The sequence below is a fragment of the Sinohyriopsis cumingii genome, chromosome 3 (assembly GCF_028554795.1).
Source record: "Sinohyriopsis cumingii isolate HCF-2022 chromosome 3, ASM2855479v2, whole genome shotgun sequence".
Classification (NCBI taxonomy): domain Eukaryota; kingdom Metazoa; phylum Mollusca; class Bivalvia; order Unionida; family Unionidae; genus Sinohyriopsis; species Sinohyriopsis cumingii.
Window position 1 is genome coordinate 144242179 of NC_142963.1, and position 16988 is coordinate 144259166.

The window sequence follows — 16988 nt, forward strand, 5'->3', positions numbered from 1 at the left end:
GGGTTGTACGGAGAAAGTTTGTTTGGGAGGCTTAATTTGGTCTGTGCCACCTGGTCTGTAGAACTTCCCAAGTGGTCCCATATCCGTGACTCTGTGTACAATTCAGCCATCACAGCTTACGGGAAGAAGGAGCGAAAGAATGTCGACTGGTATGAGGCAAACTGGGAGGAGATGGAGCCCGTGACTGAGGCAAAGAGGAAAGTCCTCCTGGCATACAAGGCTGCACCTAGCCCCAGAACACTACAAGCCCTCAGGATTGCAAGGAATAACACCCAGAAGACCGCCCGCCGCTGTGCCAACACCTACGGGCTGAACCTTTGCAACAGTATACAGACAGCTGCTGACACCGGGGATACAAGAGGAATGTATGATGGTATCAAGAAGGCGACAGGCCCCCCCCCCACAGCTACAAGACTGCCCCCCTCAAGTCCAAGACGGGCGAAATCATCACAGACCAGGGGAAACAACTGCAGCGATGGGTTGAGCACTATCTCTAGCTATATGCAACCCAAAACAATGTCACTGGAACTGCCCTGGACGCCATTCCAGACCTGCCTGTCATGGAGGAGCTAGACACACAGCCCACCCTGGAAGAGCTCGGAAAAGCCATCGATTGCCTTGCCTGTGGGAAGGCTCCTGGAAGCGACGGCATTCCACCTGAAGTCCTCAAGAGCGGAAAACCAGCACTGCTCCAGCCCCTACATACACTCCTCTGCCTTTGCTGGGAACAGGGATACATCCCACAGGACATGCGTGACGCCAACATCGTCACTTTGTACAAAAACAAAGGAGACCGTAGCGACTGCAACAACTATCGGGGCATCTCCCTCCTCAGCATCGTCGGAAAGGCTTTTGCCCGTGTTGCCTTGGCGCGCTTGCAGATCCTAGCCTCTCGCGTCTACCCAGAGTCCCAGTGTGGATTTCGAGCCGGCAGGTCAACTTTAGACATGATCTTCTCACTACGTCAGCTGCAGGAGAAGTGTCGCGAGCAGCAGATGCCCCTCTACATTGCCTTCATAGACCTGACGAAGGCGTTTGACATGGTTAGTCGGAGTGGACTCTTCAGACTCCTGCAGAAGATCGGCTGCCCCCCCCCCCCCCCACGTCTGCTTGCTGTCATTATGTCGTTCCACGAGAACATGCACAGCACAGTGTGCTTCAATGAAGCATTCTCAGTCATTAGCGGAGTCAAACAAGGCTGTGTCCTTGCACCGACGCTCTTTGCCATCTTCTTCTCCATGCTTCTCCAGGTCGCATTCAAGGACTGCAGCGAGGGAGTGTACATCCATACCAGGGCTGGCCAGGGCTGACGGCAAGCTGTTCAACATCGCCCGTCTCCGTGCTAAGACTAAAGTCACAGCGGTACTCATCCGTGAATTGCTCTTTGCCGACGAAGCAGCCTTGACATCATACACGGAAGATGGACTTCAGCAGCTAGTATGCCGCCTCTCCCATGCATGTAAGGAATTTGGACTGACCATCAGTTTGAAGAAAACGAATGTCATGGCACAGGACACAGACTCCCCTCCCTCTGTCTCCATCGATGGGTACAATTTGGAAGTACCTCGGGTCTAACATCTACAGCTCACTCTCCATTGATTCTGAGGTGGGCGGCAGGATTGCCAAGGCAGCAGCAGTGATGGCCAGACTTAACCAGAGGGTCTGGAACAACCCCAACCTCACAGAGAAGACCAAACTGCGTGTCTACCAAGCCTGCGTGCTCAGCTCACTTCTCTACAGCAGCGAAACACGGACCACCTATGCAAGACACGAGAGGAAACTCAACAGCTTCCACCTGAGATGTCTGCGGCGCATTCTGCACATCCAGTGGCAGGACAAAGTACCCAACACAGAGGTTCTAGAACGCGCCAACATGAACAGCATGTTCTCCATACTCAGCGAGAGGCGCCTTTGCTGGCTCGGCCATGTCAAGAGAATGGACCCAGGTCGCATTCCCAAGGACCTGTTATATGGGGAGTTAGCAGAAGGTGCACGACCAACTGGACGACCACATCTGCGTTACAAAGATGTTTGCAAGAAGGATATGAAGACAGCAAACATCAATGTCAACGACTGGGAGAGCTGTGCAAACAACCGTTCCAGCTGGCGTCTAGCTGTCAGGCAGGGAGTTCAAAACGCAGAGGAAAAGAGAAGAATAAAACAAGCTGAAAAGAGAGCTAAAAAGAAGGATAAGCAAAAGCGTACTTTGGAGCTACGCCATCATATCCCGTAGACGGACGGATGCCAAGAGGGACAGGTGTTGAATACGTGGTCCAGTTTTTCTGCAGCAGGGCAATGTGGACAATTAGTAGTTTGGTTCAATTCCTTCCTGAGATGTTTCCCAAAGCTGTTTCGGAGTAAAGTTTTTCCTGTTTTGATCCTACTGATAATTCGGATGTCCACGATTTCCAGGATTTTAGGTGTCGTGATTACCCTTGTGGCCTCTTTTTGCAGTTGGTATAAATGTCTGCCCTTGTTGGTGTTGTCCCAGAGCTCCTGCCATTTCTTGTTCATTTTGCTTCTTATCTGGCTATATATCTCGTACACACTGTAATTAAGTGTTTCTGTTACATTGTTCAGGAGATTGTATTTCACTCTTCGGTCAGCTTTATCGTTGCCAATCAGATTGATGTGAGAAGGTACCCATAGGAATTCGATGGTTTGTTGTTTATCCTCGATCTATCTGATGGATAACATAGTGTCTTCTAGCATATTTGCTCTACTTTTTGATGTGCCAGTCTCTAAGGATTTCAGTACGCTTAGAGAGTCTGTTATAATGACGTACTGGCTGTGGTTTTGGGTCTTGATCCATTTGAGGGCTTCATTTATTGCCCAGAATTCTGCTGTGTAAATGGAGCAGCCATCCGGGAGTCTTGCACCAAATTCAACTTGTTGTTGCGGCACCACTATTGCAGCAGCAGTTCTGTTTTCTTCTTTCGATTTAGATCCGTCTGTGTAGATTTTAAGAAATCCAGAGTAAGTTTCTTCGATGAGTTTCTGGATTTCTGTTAGTATTTTTGTGGGTTTTGTAGTTTGGATCCTAAGTTCTGGGCAGACAGGTTTATTTTGGGCGTGCAGTTTTTCCAAGGGGTAGGATCTTTGATTTTGCATTGTTCTGCTTGAATTCCGGATAGTTGAATTTCATCTGCAGCGCCCTCTACCTTGCCCTATAACAAGCATTATTCAGCATTAGCGCCCCCATTGGTAATCCTACTGCCCCCAAAAGGGAAATACAGCAAACTTTGGGAACCACTGGTGTAGATGATTCAAACTCCGGTAAGTATATCAAAATAACGTAAAACAAATTAGAGTTACTTATACAGCACGCTCACAACGACTCAGATGCGACCAGTACATGCTGTAGGGGAAATGCGCAATCAATGGATCTATTATTTATCGATATTAGTTATTATTCTTTCTCCTTTTTTACACAGTTGATATAATAATTGACATCTAATTTTATTTATTGCACAAGTTTAAAATCTACTTCACGAATACTTTTGTGATGATACTGACAATAATAATGATGACAATAATAAAAGTGATGACGGAAGTAGTGGCGTAGTAGTAACAGCAGCAGGAGCATTAGCAGTAATGGAAACTGCACAGTAGAAAACATTATCGTCGCCGTAATAGTAAGTGGGTGGGGCTTGTTTTTAGTGTTGTAACTATGCAGTCAATGCACCACTTTGATGAGCGTCGTTTCGATGTCGTCCTCATCGTGGTGGTCATCGTCGTTATTGTCGCAGTATTAGTATTTTCAGAACCTCTTAACAAGACTGTCTATGAAGACTAATTAGCGAGGCAATGCCAGTCCATCAAATGTCAGTTAGTGGCATCGGTAGACATAATGATCGTTCTTCGCTGCCTCATTGATCGGTAAAGATGCTAACAACCAGCACTATACTTCAGGAAACCATTGCAGAGACTTTTCTCATATATAACCCCGCGATAGCTCAGTTGGTAGAGCGGAGGACTGTAGAAATAGTTCATTGTTATCCTTAGGTCGCTGGTTTGAATCCGGCTCGCAGGACTATGTTTTCTTACTATTTGCCTTTTTCAATGTCAAAACACACTTAGATACGGCCTCGTGGATTTCGGACTAAAGGATAAAGATATTTTATTGATAGAATAATTACATTTTGTACAATAAATTAATGTTTATCGTTTTGTAAAAATATCGTCGATGTATCCGATCGTCCATCGAAAGTTTTTCTGAGACACGTGTATCGTTCTTCCGACCATTGTCGATGGGTTAAAAAATACTATTGCCTCTATCTCTTGCTTAATCTCATAAGACTACACAGATTCTGTTACGGAAGAAGAATAACCCGTAAGATGTTTCAGGCCTGTAGCATCAACTAAAAGGGGATGTTTATTAAAGGTTAAGGGGCAACGTTAAATGTGACATATGTTTGGTAGAATATTTCAAAGTGGTGACATATGTGGTTTCTATTGAAACAGTTTCACCTATACAAATATTACCAGAAGAAACGACAGGTAATATCTTAGTATATAACACATTGTTATACGATAAAGTACGAGAAGGGTATATTCAGCTGCTACTACTTCAGTAATAATAATAAATCATAAAATTGTATGAGAATCGAATGATTACGTCTATCTCTTCATACTATATTATGAGAATATATGATTATATCAATCACTTAATAAAGCTGTAGTACGAATGATTATATTAATCTGTTTACAATATATTATGGTAACCAAAATGATTACATCGATCTCTTATTCATAAGATATTATGAGCATGGGATGAAGATATCAATTTCTTATTCATACTATCCTATGAGAATTAAATGCATAGATTAATCTCTTACTTATACGACAGTATGAAAATTTAATGATTATATCACTCTCTTATTTATCCTATCGTTTGAGAATCGAATGATTATATTGATATCTTACTTATATCCGATATTTGTCATGTATTGCACTGTACTGACTATAATGGTCAATAATTAGTCTCGACCTCGCCCAGTGTCCAAATTAGTTTTCACCTGTCCCTGTGTCCAAGAAAGTTTTGACCTTCCCCTGTGTCCAAAGAAGTTTGACCTTACCCTGTCTCAAAAGAAATTTTGACCTTTAATGATAAGAATGTTTTCCCCACTTATTATTTATGTAAGGTTTATTCGTGTAAAGAATTATTTAAGCCAGTTGTTTTCCTCATGTCTCTATTATTGGTGGGACTGCAATCAGATCGAGATCGAGATCGAGAGAGCAGATTTATTACGGCCTACGTTTGTGGATGTGGCAGTCCTGGAGATTTCGATGGTTACATCGCTGGTGTGCAAAGATATAGGGTTTGAAGTGCAAGAGGAAGTCAGAATTCTGTAGCACATTTTTTTAATAGAAATCATACAACACTCAGTATATAAATTTACTCTTTAAATGATATATTCTAAATATAGATAAACATATAAAATTTTGATACTCATGCAAATCTGACCAACCTCATACGGTTCTGAAATTTATGTCTTTTTGAATTATGGCGTAAATATATCGAAAGATATTCAAAATATACTTACAATAATATTAATACCAAAATCATTTGGTCGTAAAGACAAATCATTAAAATCTTTACCTTAAATACCGAAATATCACGTTTTTTAACATTAACCCCTGGAATATTTTATCGTTCTCGCCTGAAATTCGAGTAGGAAACACATTTTGAAAGCTTTTTCTGAATACATCCTAAGACATTAACTTCCAGGTCATTTTCCAATAACCTAATGCCTACTTTTGCATTGGCTATTTGGCTCGCGCATGAGCAGAAGGGCAAAAGATGAATTTTTTGTTGTTTTTCTTAACGGACCCATTATTTTTCGTATCGAGACCATGCTTTATTCCAAATGCCCATCTTATCCTACTTTTTGCAAAGGCTCATCTCTTTCTGTGTGCAGTTCATACCGGTCTGCCTTAGATCTGAGATCAAAAAGTCTAAAATCCGGACACAAAATCGGACTCCGACAACGGGCAAATTTTGAGTGGAAAAAAGCCGGGTCCAAAAACTAAGGTTTTCCCCTCTGTATTTTGTAGTGCAACTAGAACTTCCAGATTACTTGGTATCATTGTAGAGCTACATCTGTCTACCTTTCTATAATACCACCTACTTTAGTGTGTTTTGTATGACCTTGACGCTACAGAGCTCGGCAGTAGGATACTACCTCCTGCCACTTTAACTCGTCGCCAGGGGTTAATGTGTTAAAGGTATTTTGTTTCTAAATTAGCTATCAAAGAGCATGAAGTTGTCAGAAAGATTTTTTGTAAGAATAATCTAAGACTACCATTACAATTCATAATAAAGTCCAAACAACATATAAAACATTATAGTTCATACTTAATATTATAGTATAACAAAAACGAATACGTCAAGAAAGAATAAAATACTTTCCAGCTTTGTTTTCCAACAATTAAATGCTTTCTGGAACTAAGAGGAAGTCTTTAGACTGTAATGAGATATATTTCATTTTTCTTAATTGCAAGACGATGTCCGAATTCATATGTTTTATGGCGTTTTGGCCAAACTCTTTGCATATATATATATATATATATATATATATATATATATATATATATATATATATATATATATATATATATATATATATATATATATATATATATATATATATATATACATACATACATACATACATTCATACATACATACATACAATTTCGAGAAATGTGCACCTTTGTTCCATACAAGGCCACAATAACAAGACGCATATTTTCAACCCTTCTTTCCGGAGTTACCGAAAGCAAGATTAGTGTTTTCCGGAGATATGGAAAGTTACGAGACTTGTTTTATAACGAATTCCGTTTCCCAAAATAGTGTTCCCGTCAAAGGTAGCGCCCTGTACCTGAGTTCATGATCTTTCGTCCAGTATGTCTTCATCCTGTCTTTGTTGTGAAGGGATTTGCTGACGAAACCTTATCGTCATGGAACTCTCTGGCTTACCTAGCTTGTAGTATAGTATGAATCACTAATATTTTTCTAGAAGTGAATTTCCGTACTTTTGGAATACTACAAATTCAGATTGATTCAAAATCATACAAATTTAACTGTTAACAATACGAATGACATTTTGTGCAAATTCCCTCAAAATTCAATCGTAACACAGTAGAATTGATTACAATTCGATTTACAATTGATTAGATGTTTAAAGAGTAAAACTGCACAATGATATGACGTTATGCTCGTTGCAGACTGTTATACAGTAATAACACGCTTCGTTGCAAAAGAGATTCATCGCATTCGGTTAATATAATAAATATTGCATGGCACTGAAAAACCCAATGGCAATTTAAGAACCAATCAGTGACCTCTCAAAAAGGCTTATGGACTCCAGATTTGCTTCGGTCCAAATACCATTATTGGGAATCATATACAGCTTTATAAACTGCCATAAAGCACTAGGCACCATATGCATCCATTGTGTCACTGGTTTTCAATTTGTCGGATTCTTGGGGGAATATTGTTCGACAATATGTATCCTCTTCTTTGACCATGACAATTGCCGCCCATTTGCCTTCCATCCAACGTATATGTTCGTGTTTTTATCAAGCACCACTAATGTCCAGTCAAATGTTCCAATTGTATGAACTCCATTATAACTTTGTTAAAGAGGATGCATTTCCAATCAGTCCTCATTCCAACCGGAATAGAGATTTCCAACTTGCAACACCCAGAATGAGTTCATCCAAGAAAATATGTCATCCACTCTACTAGGAGTCTGAATGAACGGTTGATGTAAAGACATTGTGATGTCGCTTCATGGACACTGTGACAGATCATGAGTTTATTTATACAGATTGTAATACATATTTTGTATTATAATATAGATACGCAGAACCAATCCATCAACTGTCAAACAGTGGTGTCACCAGCCAAAAATTATCGTTTTCGCGATCAAGGCAAGAAACATGCAATACGTAACATAACTCAGGAATTATTATGAGGTATAATTAATATGATATATGTTTTTCGTATATGATGGCGTGTTAGCTCAGTTGGTAGAGCGGAGGACTGTAGAAAAAGTTGAAAGCTATCCCTAGGTCGCCGGTTCAAATCCGGCTCGCGGGATTTACGTTTTTTGTAGTTTTTAAATATCAAACCTGGAAACAAGGAATACTGGAACCATATCGAATCAATAACTGAAAATTATTAAATGGATAATTAATTTAACGCTCCCAGGCATTCTTAAATATGCATCGTATGTGTCTTTGGTTCTCTAATGGTCACGTTCTTGGAAATAGTGTTAGACACGTTGTATCTTCGCCTTTAATTATGAGAATTTTGTCGCCTATTTACTTTGCATCCTGCACATATGTGCATGTTTCTCTCAGCCACTAATAATGTCCAGTCAAACTTGTTCCATTACGTTGATACGTCGACAATGTGTTCTCATTTAATCGACTTTGAGACTTATCCCGACTTCCGTAGATGAGAAATTGTGTGCCATTTTAAAGAAAAAACTATAACAAAGCCACCCCCACCTACCCACCCACAAAAATACAACAACTAATCAGTACGAAGCGGAGATTCCAAAAACATCATGTAAAGGAACGACAACATAATAATTTGACAGCTATTGAAATATAGTATAATACAAATAAAGTAGTCCACCTCTTGAACGGCTCCCCCTGACCAGCGGCCACCCGGCTCTTACAGCCAGAATCCCTTGTCACCGACAAGTTTGTATTCGAAAATACCCTTCAAGAACGGCCACCCGTCTAACGCGACCAACGGCCAGCATATTAGTACAAAAACGTAAAATGTTCCCCTCACGAGCGACCACATTTATTTCTTCCAATGTATCCAAAACCAATAATTAATTCATATCGTGACGTACGGTAAGTAAACAGATGAACTCTGTCGTTGATACATATCTCCCAATGTTAAGTTTCAGTTGCTGAAAGAAGTGTTGACTAAAGTACATGTAACAGTAAGATTAATATTATATCATTGTCTATAAAGCCGATATTTAATTGAAATGGGCTCTATAATGTTATAATAGAATTTTGGTATTCGCACATCTGTCGACTTCTTATCTTGGATGATTACAACCGGACGTAATTGTCAAGTACATCACAAGGTAAGCATAGGCTAAAATTATATTTTGTGCATTAACACACACACCCCACACACATAGAGATTAACCTTGACCTTGAAAAAAAAACGGGGAACAAAGACCGAAAAAACACGTGACAACACATTTATCGCTTCCTTTTAGAAGAAGGCATTTCGTCCACTCTACAAAAGTTTCGTCTGCAAAATTCAATCGCATACAGTTAGCAATATCTGAATAAATCATTAGTAAACATTAACATGTCGTCACATAAACGGATACGTATTATTTTAGAATAAAGTCGGTTATTCTACTCGATGATATCAGGTCAGGTGTGGAGGGGGGACTTGCCGAACAATTTTATGTAGAAAAGATTCAAATAAAAAAGATTTATGTTGAAAAGAATGGAATAAACAACATCATAACCGATAAGGAGGTTATTCAGCAGCAGTGAGAAAATGGAACAAACGGAAAGCGAAGTATGTATGTATCAAGATTTAAATGACGTTTTTGAATGGTTTTGCAATTTGCATGACAACAATATCCCCTGGCATATTACGCCTATGCCAAGAATAAGAACAATTAATGAATATTCAGTTGCAATAAGTCTATTATTATGACAAGAAAAACACTTTATTATTTAATTTTACTTTGAAACGAAGATATTAAATGAAGATATTAAATGCTTTGAAGTATGTAGCTTTCTTACTACGTACATTACATATACTTCTCACAAAAATGTAGTCGCCCTATGGAAAGGCCACCCGTCGTATAATGCCACTTTCTCGGTGCAAAAGGCGTGGTCGTAGAAGAAGGGGACCACTGTAATATTATAATACAGATGCACAGTTTTAATATACCCATTATTATTATAGGTACACAGTTTAAGACCACAAGGGGACATTTATTTTATTTGCTATCTTGGGGCTGCTTCGATATTTTCTAAAACAAAGTTATTCTAACAATGTAATTTTTAATTTGACCGGCCATCCATTAATACAGGTTGTTTATCATTTGTTGAAATTCCAGCAACTGATACGGAATGAAATTACATAGGCAATTACTAATTAAGTTAAAAAAATTATTCCACATTTATCAACTTGAAATGGCTATCTTTCTTTTTAATGGTTCGAAAATGTGGAGATAAAATTATTTTGAAATTATATATATATATATATATATATATATATATATATATATATATATATATATATGTCTGTGTGTGTGTGTGTATTTGTGTGTCTGCATATATATGCCTTTCTTTTATATGAAAAACACTATTAAGAAGCATATGAACCATTTAAAGTTAACCTTACCTGGCAACAAAGCTTACCTGTCAAATAACAGATCTTCATCAATCCTCCATACTGTTTCCTAATCGTTTTGAAAACTCTTTGCCCGCCGGTCTTTTTGCCATCTTACTGAATAACAACTTTACGCGCATCTCGATCAGACTTCCAATCACATCTCGTCAAATTGCTTTCATGAAGCTTGTATACGAATTGATACACTTAGACGAAAATGGCAGTATTATCTGGGATTGCCTTTGCAAATATAACAATGTCCATAAAATGTTTATTCTATTCGAAGTAAAGCTACTGGCATAATATAAAATGTGTAGTTGTATATTATTTAATTGATCAATGAATGTTATTGAAAGAATAATTTTGGGAAAGTTATGGTTTTGGGGTTTTATTTTTGTCTGGTTATTTTATAATCAATCAATAAGTATTGACAGGTATTTTCAAACAATCAGAATGTTTCAGGAGTTAACAACGCACTGTGCAACAATGTTACCAGCAATCAGCACCAAATCTGCCAAAATCAATATTTGTTTTTGTCACCAAAATTAAAACGCATCACAATGTACATTAATGATATTTACTGCGGGCTCTGGGTTGTTCGGATCTTACCTCTCGGTCAATGGTGAAATCCAAGACTATCAGAATGCATAACGGCTCTTCTTGCCTGCATTTGTCCAAACGTACAAATCGGCGAACAATTATTGCATTTTCTCCATTATGTCACAAACTGAACGAAGTGTGTCGAGTTGTTTTGAATATTGAACTATTCTTGATTACGACTGGCTTAAGTTGGAAATTAGCAGACGCAATTAGGATAGACTAGCAGTGTTGGAACTACCGAGGGGTGCGACCCCGTGTCTTCCCTTGTGTTATATTGTCTCAAGTTAGAACCCCAATCCCTTGATTCATGGATGGATACTCCAAATTTTCTTTGCAACGAGCTACTGTAGTTATATATTTTCTATTTTGAAGCCAATGTGTCAGTCTGATGTGCGCCGTTTCGTCGTCATCGTCGTCTTCGTCCTTGAAGTGGTCCTAGACCTAACTGTAGTCGTCGCAGAAGTAATATTAATATATTCTCGGCGTATCGAAGAAACTATAAGTCCACTATATTGCAATCAATACCAATCCATGAACTGTCAGGCATAGGCGACAGCAGACGTAATGGTCGCTCTCTATTGCCGCCAACCGAAATAGAACAAATAATATACACTGTATTTCACGACAATTTAATCGCCATATCCCGCGATAGCTCAGTTGGTAGAGCGGAGGACTGTAGAGAAGAAATATTGTTATCCTTAGGTCGCTGGTTCAAATCCGGCTCGCGGGATTACTTTTTGTGTTTCAGATACAAAGTATATTCACGTTTGAAACGATAGATTGTACGGTCCCTTATTTATTGCCTTAACAAATGATAATGGAATAATATAGTATGAACAATGAAATAAAACAAACAAATATATATATTTTTTTTTTTTTTACCGCAGCTTCATGATTCTCAGTTTCGCTAACCATGGTTCCAATAATCATATCTGCACCTTGGCATATCGAGCAGACATTTATGTGTTTCCGGTCTGTGAATTTCATTTGATTCGGCTGCAAGCCACCGCATCCAATCAAAATTAAGTTGTTCAAATTTGAACGATGTTCCTACATGATCGAGAAAAGTGGAGCACACAACCTGAATGCACTGATAAATAAGGAATTTCCCAGTGCCGGTCCCTGCCTGCACAAATGCCTTTCACTCACATACACTTGTATTGGCTTCGCTCTTGTATATCTTCATATTTTCGATGTTAAACTTACTCTGTAGGTGAATTGCCACCACAGTTTTTGGCCGATGTACATTGCATCACGCTATTGGTTAGTTGCCATTACATACCAAGGGAGGCAACACATGACATCCATAGTTCTTGTAATAAGTTTTTGTAGTCCTCCACAGTTTGAATACTGTCATTGATTTCCTTCCACGGAACCTGTTGTATCACTGTTGATAAAAGTCATGTCCCGCTAGCCCGGTTTTATACCTCTTTTTGTTGGAGGCAGTAAGTGTACTTTCTGCACAAAACTGATCGTATCCCATTGGCGAATCTAAACGGTTTAGTCACTAACTTTCACATCACAAACCGTTCTGAAGATTCCTCTTGACAGTGCGGAGACCATTGAGAGCATGTTCCAAAATAGCTGAATCTTTATAGATTTATCGATACATTCTGAACTTCAGGCCACAAGAGAGGGGTTAGGAGGTAGAAAACATTGACGAGAAAGAACTTGTGCCAGTAAAGAGGTGGAAATGGAAAAATTGACAATTTGAGCCGATGCATTGGCCCTGATGTGAAATTTCTTACAAACTTCTAAAAGAGACCTGACCAGAAAGAAAACGTATGTGTCACTTGGTCTTGACATTTTATAATAAGGATGGTGTATTTTGGTTTTATTTTGACATTGTATGAATATGTGCTTTTTAACCTCTCTCTATCCCTCTGCATCATGTTTAGCTAGACTTTAAATTCGAAGGAATGTTTTCCTTCACACACTCACTTTAGGCATGCAAGTCAGCACAAACTAGTCTGTCTGTCCATCCATCATTTTGAGTCTGGAATTTTTCTAAAATCACACACTGACGCCATAGGATAACGGGTTAAATGGGTTTTGGAGTGTCTGTGTCGTTGTGTGTGTTTGGTGCTTTCCAAAACAATTCTTCTTCACTCTGAGTTGATCGAATAATGGGTTATTTTCTTCCCTCTGTGTCCATAGTGTATACTGGGTTATCATTTCTCCTTCACTCTGTGTGCAAAGTATATGTAATGGTTTATTTCTTCACTCTGTGTGGATAGTATATATTTTTTTCTTCTTTCCTCTGTGTGGATAGTGTATATTGGGTTATTTTTTCTTCTTCCCTCTGTGTTCATAGAAGATATGGGGTTTGTCTTTTACTTCTCACCTCTGTGTGCATAGTAGATATGAGGTTTGCTTTCTAGTTCTCACCTCTGAGCGGATGGTAGAATTGGTTTTTTTTATTTTCCTCTTCCCTGTGTGGATAGTAGATATTGTGTTTGTATGTGTCCACGTAAGTTTGTGCGGATTGTATATCTGGGTTTTGTATGCATTCACGTAAGTTTGTGTGGTTAGTAGATATTGTGCTTGTATCCGTTCGCGTATGTTTGTGTGGATAGTATATTTGGGGTTTGTATGCCTTCACGTACGTTTGTGTATATATTAGATATTGTGTTTTTATATGTTCACGTAAGTTTGTGTGGATCTTAGATATTGTGTTTGTATGCGTTCGCGTACGTTTGTGTGGATAGTATATTTGGGGTTTGTATGCCTTCGCGTACGTTTGTGTAGATATTAGATATTGTTTTGTACGTGTTCACGTAAGTTTGTGTGGATATTAGATATTGTGTTTGTATGCGTTCACGTACGTTTATGTGGATAATATATTTGACTTTTTTCTCATATTCCCTCTGTGTTGATAGTGTATTAGGGTTTTTGTTTTTCTACATAATTCTGTGTGGATAGTAGATATGGGGGTTGTTTTTCCTCTTCTCTGTATGGATAGTATATTTTGGGGATTGTTTTTTCTCCTTCCCATGTGTGGATAGTATATTTTCGGTTTGCTTTCTTTCCTTCAGTGTGGATAGTAGAGTGTGTGTTTTCTATGCGTTTGCGTACGTTTGTGTGGATATTATAGTTGTTGTTTGTATGCGTTCGGGTACGTTTGTGTGGATTGAATATTTTGGGTTTTGTATGCGTTTATTACGGTTGTGTGGATAGTAGATATTATATTTGTCTTTTTCATCTTCCTTCTGTGCGGATAGTATATTTTGGGTTTGTGATTCTTCTTCGATCTGTGTAGTGTGTGGGGGTGCGAGCGCACTCGTACGATTGTGTGTGTATGTTTTTGTGTTCATGCGTGCGTTTGGTTTGTGTGTTTGTTTTTATGTGTATGCGTGCGCGCGTACATTTGTTTGTGTGTGTATTTGTCTTTGTCTTTCTCTATAAAACTCCCTTCATACCTATCAAATTTATTTTACCTACCTACCTACAGTAGCGCATATTTGGGTCAGCTCTTGCAACACTGTTCCCATTATTCCCCTAGTGTCCAGTACATTGACAGCATTGAAGCTAGAATTTTGGAAACTATAAATGTAGACTTGGATTTTTCCACAGGTTGTAGCTATAAATATATACTAGGATTTATAAACAGGAACGTCATACAAGTTGAGGTTAGAAATAGTAGGGTTTTCCAAAGGAATTTCCCACCAGTTGTAGCTATAGATTTTAAGCTAACGACTATACAACCCCAATATTCCCATGTTCGATTCCCCATGACACCAAAATGGCCATTCAATTTCCCTATGTTCAATTCCCCTTTTGAGGCTATAGTAGCCCATTCAAAATCACCATGATAAATTCCCCTCGACGATATAGTGGACCATTCAATTTCCCCATTTTAAATTCCCCTTGACGTTATAGTGGCCCACGACCTTTCAATAACCCTTGACGCTATAGTGGCCCACGACATTTTTAAGGATATGTTAAGAGAGCTGATTAAAGAAGAAAAGGAGGAGAAAGAGAATGAAGAGGACATACAGAGGATGAGAGATAGGAATAATTAAATAGAAAAGGAAGAAAAAATGAAAGAAAGAACGAGAAAGAGATGAAACAAAAACAGGAGAAGGGAAAAATGAAAAAAAAAGAAGACAACAGCGATTACAATACTAAGAAGATGGTGGAGTAAAAGAAGAAACTTAAAAAGAAGACAACAACGATTTGCTTTCTTGCCTAAGTATTTTTTGTCGATTTTATAGTTAAGGTATGATAGATTGATGTTCATCAATCTATGTATGTGTTATATATGTTTATGTCTATATCTCTACTGTATTTCTCTCTCTCTCTCTCTCTCTCTCTCTCTCTCTCTCTCTCTCTCTCTCTCTCTCTAGATTAACGCGTATTCAGGTTACACCCTTGCCACATTGTTGTCAGTCCATATACAGCCCCAGGGTGATCTGAAAAACCTTGTCCGTAAACAGCCCCAAAGGGATTTGTAATGTATTGTCTCACTGTCCGTAAACAGCATCAATACACTACTGACGTGGTAGCTGAGTTGTCAATGCGTTTGACTCGTAAGCCAACAGTTGTGGGTTCGTTACCAACCCAGGCCAGCCAGGATCCACTGCCTACGTGTGTTAATGGGACAGACACTTTGCTACATTTCTTCAGCATGATACAGCGAACAGTGTATTAAACGTGACATTCGTCTTCGTTGTCATAGCAGTATATTCAACGCCTATTCAATAAGCCGTATATGCGTATCAGGTAGTGATGCAATACAAATCCGTCCATTGTCAGACAGTGACATCACTAACCAAGTGATCATTCTCGCGAGAAAAGGCAAGACACGAGCATTAAGTACTATATTTCAAGAAATGATTTGTGATAGATTCACGTGATAGCTCATTTGGTAGAGCCGAAGACGATAAAGGAAGTTGATGGCCATCCTTAGGTCATTGGTTTGAATACGGCTCGCGGGAGCTACGTTTTAGTTTTGTAAAGTCCGGTTATATTCATCTGGGAAGCATCGATTCTTTGGAAGCAGAGAAAATTGAAATAATGTAGAATCGATTATTGAATAGTTTTGACTATAATATGAAATAGATAATTAAATGTTACTGGCTAGATAATAGTCTATAAATTATTGGATCATTGAATGAATGGGTAATTGAATTAATGTGGCACGTTATGGCTTTTTTTAATCAGGACAATGGAGTCTCGATAACTTCCTTCGTTGATCGATCGCTCTTCCTTGATTCATTTGTGGCGTTTTCCCATCATTGTCGAGGAATGAAAAATAGTATTGTTGGCTATTTCTCTTTTTAAACATCATTAGAATCAACACAAAAAAGTCAAAGAAGAAAACTACGGACGCTTCATAATGTATTTATGGGAAGGGGTCAAAGGTTTAGGTCATTATTAATGACATTTTCACTAGTTATCATGGATGAAATTTTTCTACCAATCTTCCAATTATCGTGCCAATCTTTGTTATTGTGTAAAGATGCTTTAATGATAAGAATGTTTTCCCCACTTATTATTTATGTAAGGGTTATTTGTGTAAAGCATTATTTAGGTCAGTTTTTTTCCTCATGTCTCAATTATTCGTGGGACTGCTCTATGATCGAAGGAGAGAGAGATAGAGTACTGTTATTACGGCCTAAGTTTGCGGATGTGTCATTCCTTGCGATTTCGATGGTTACATTGCTGGTGTTCAAATGTAAAGGGTTCGAAGTGCAAGAGGAAGTCAGAATTCTGTAGCACATTTTTTTATTGAATTAAGACAGTACTCAGTATCGAGAATTACTCTTTAAATTCTAAATGTTGATATATTATTTTGATACTCATACAAAGCTGACCAACCTCATACGGTTCTGAAATTTATGTCTTTTTAAACTATGGTGTAAATATATCGAAAGATATTCAAAATATATTTACAATAGTAGTAATACCAAAATCATTTGGTCGTAATGACAAATGATTAAAAGCTTTACCTTAAATACACTTTAGTGTATCACGCATGACCTTAACGCTA

At 38.5% G+C, this 16988-nt stretch overlaps 2 non-coding genes across 2 annotated transcripts; both read left to right on the forward strand.

Annotated features, from left to right (window-relative positions):
- The first annotated feature begins 3945 nt into the window (after window positions 1-3945).
- On the forward strand, window positions 3946-4033 carry Trnay-gua (transfer RNA tyrosine (anticodon GUA)). The gene is given in 2 exon segments: window positions 3946-3982; window positions 3998-4033. It is a non-coding gene; the product is annotated as a tRNA-Tyr (tRNA).
- Window positions 4034-11638: 7605 nt separating this feature from the next.
- On the forward strand, window positions 11639-11726 carry Trnay-gua (transfer RNA tyrosine (anticodon GUA)). Its single transcript is given in 2 exon segments — window positions 11639-11675; window positions 11691-11726. It is a non-coding gene; the product is annotated as a tRNA-Tyr (tRNA).
- Window positions 11727-16988: the final 5262 nt, after the last annotated feature.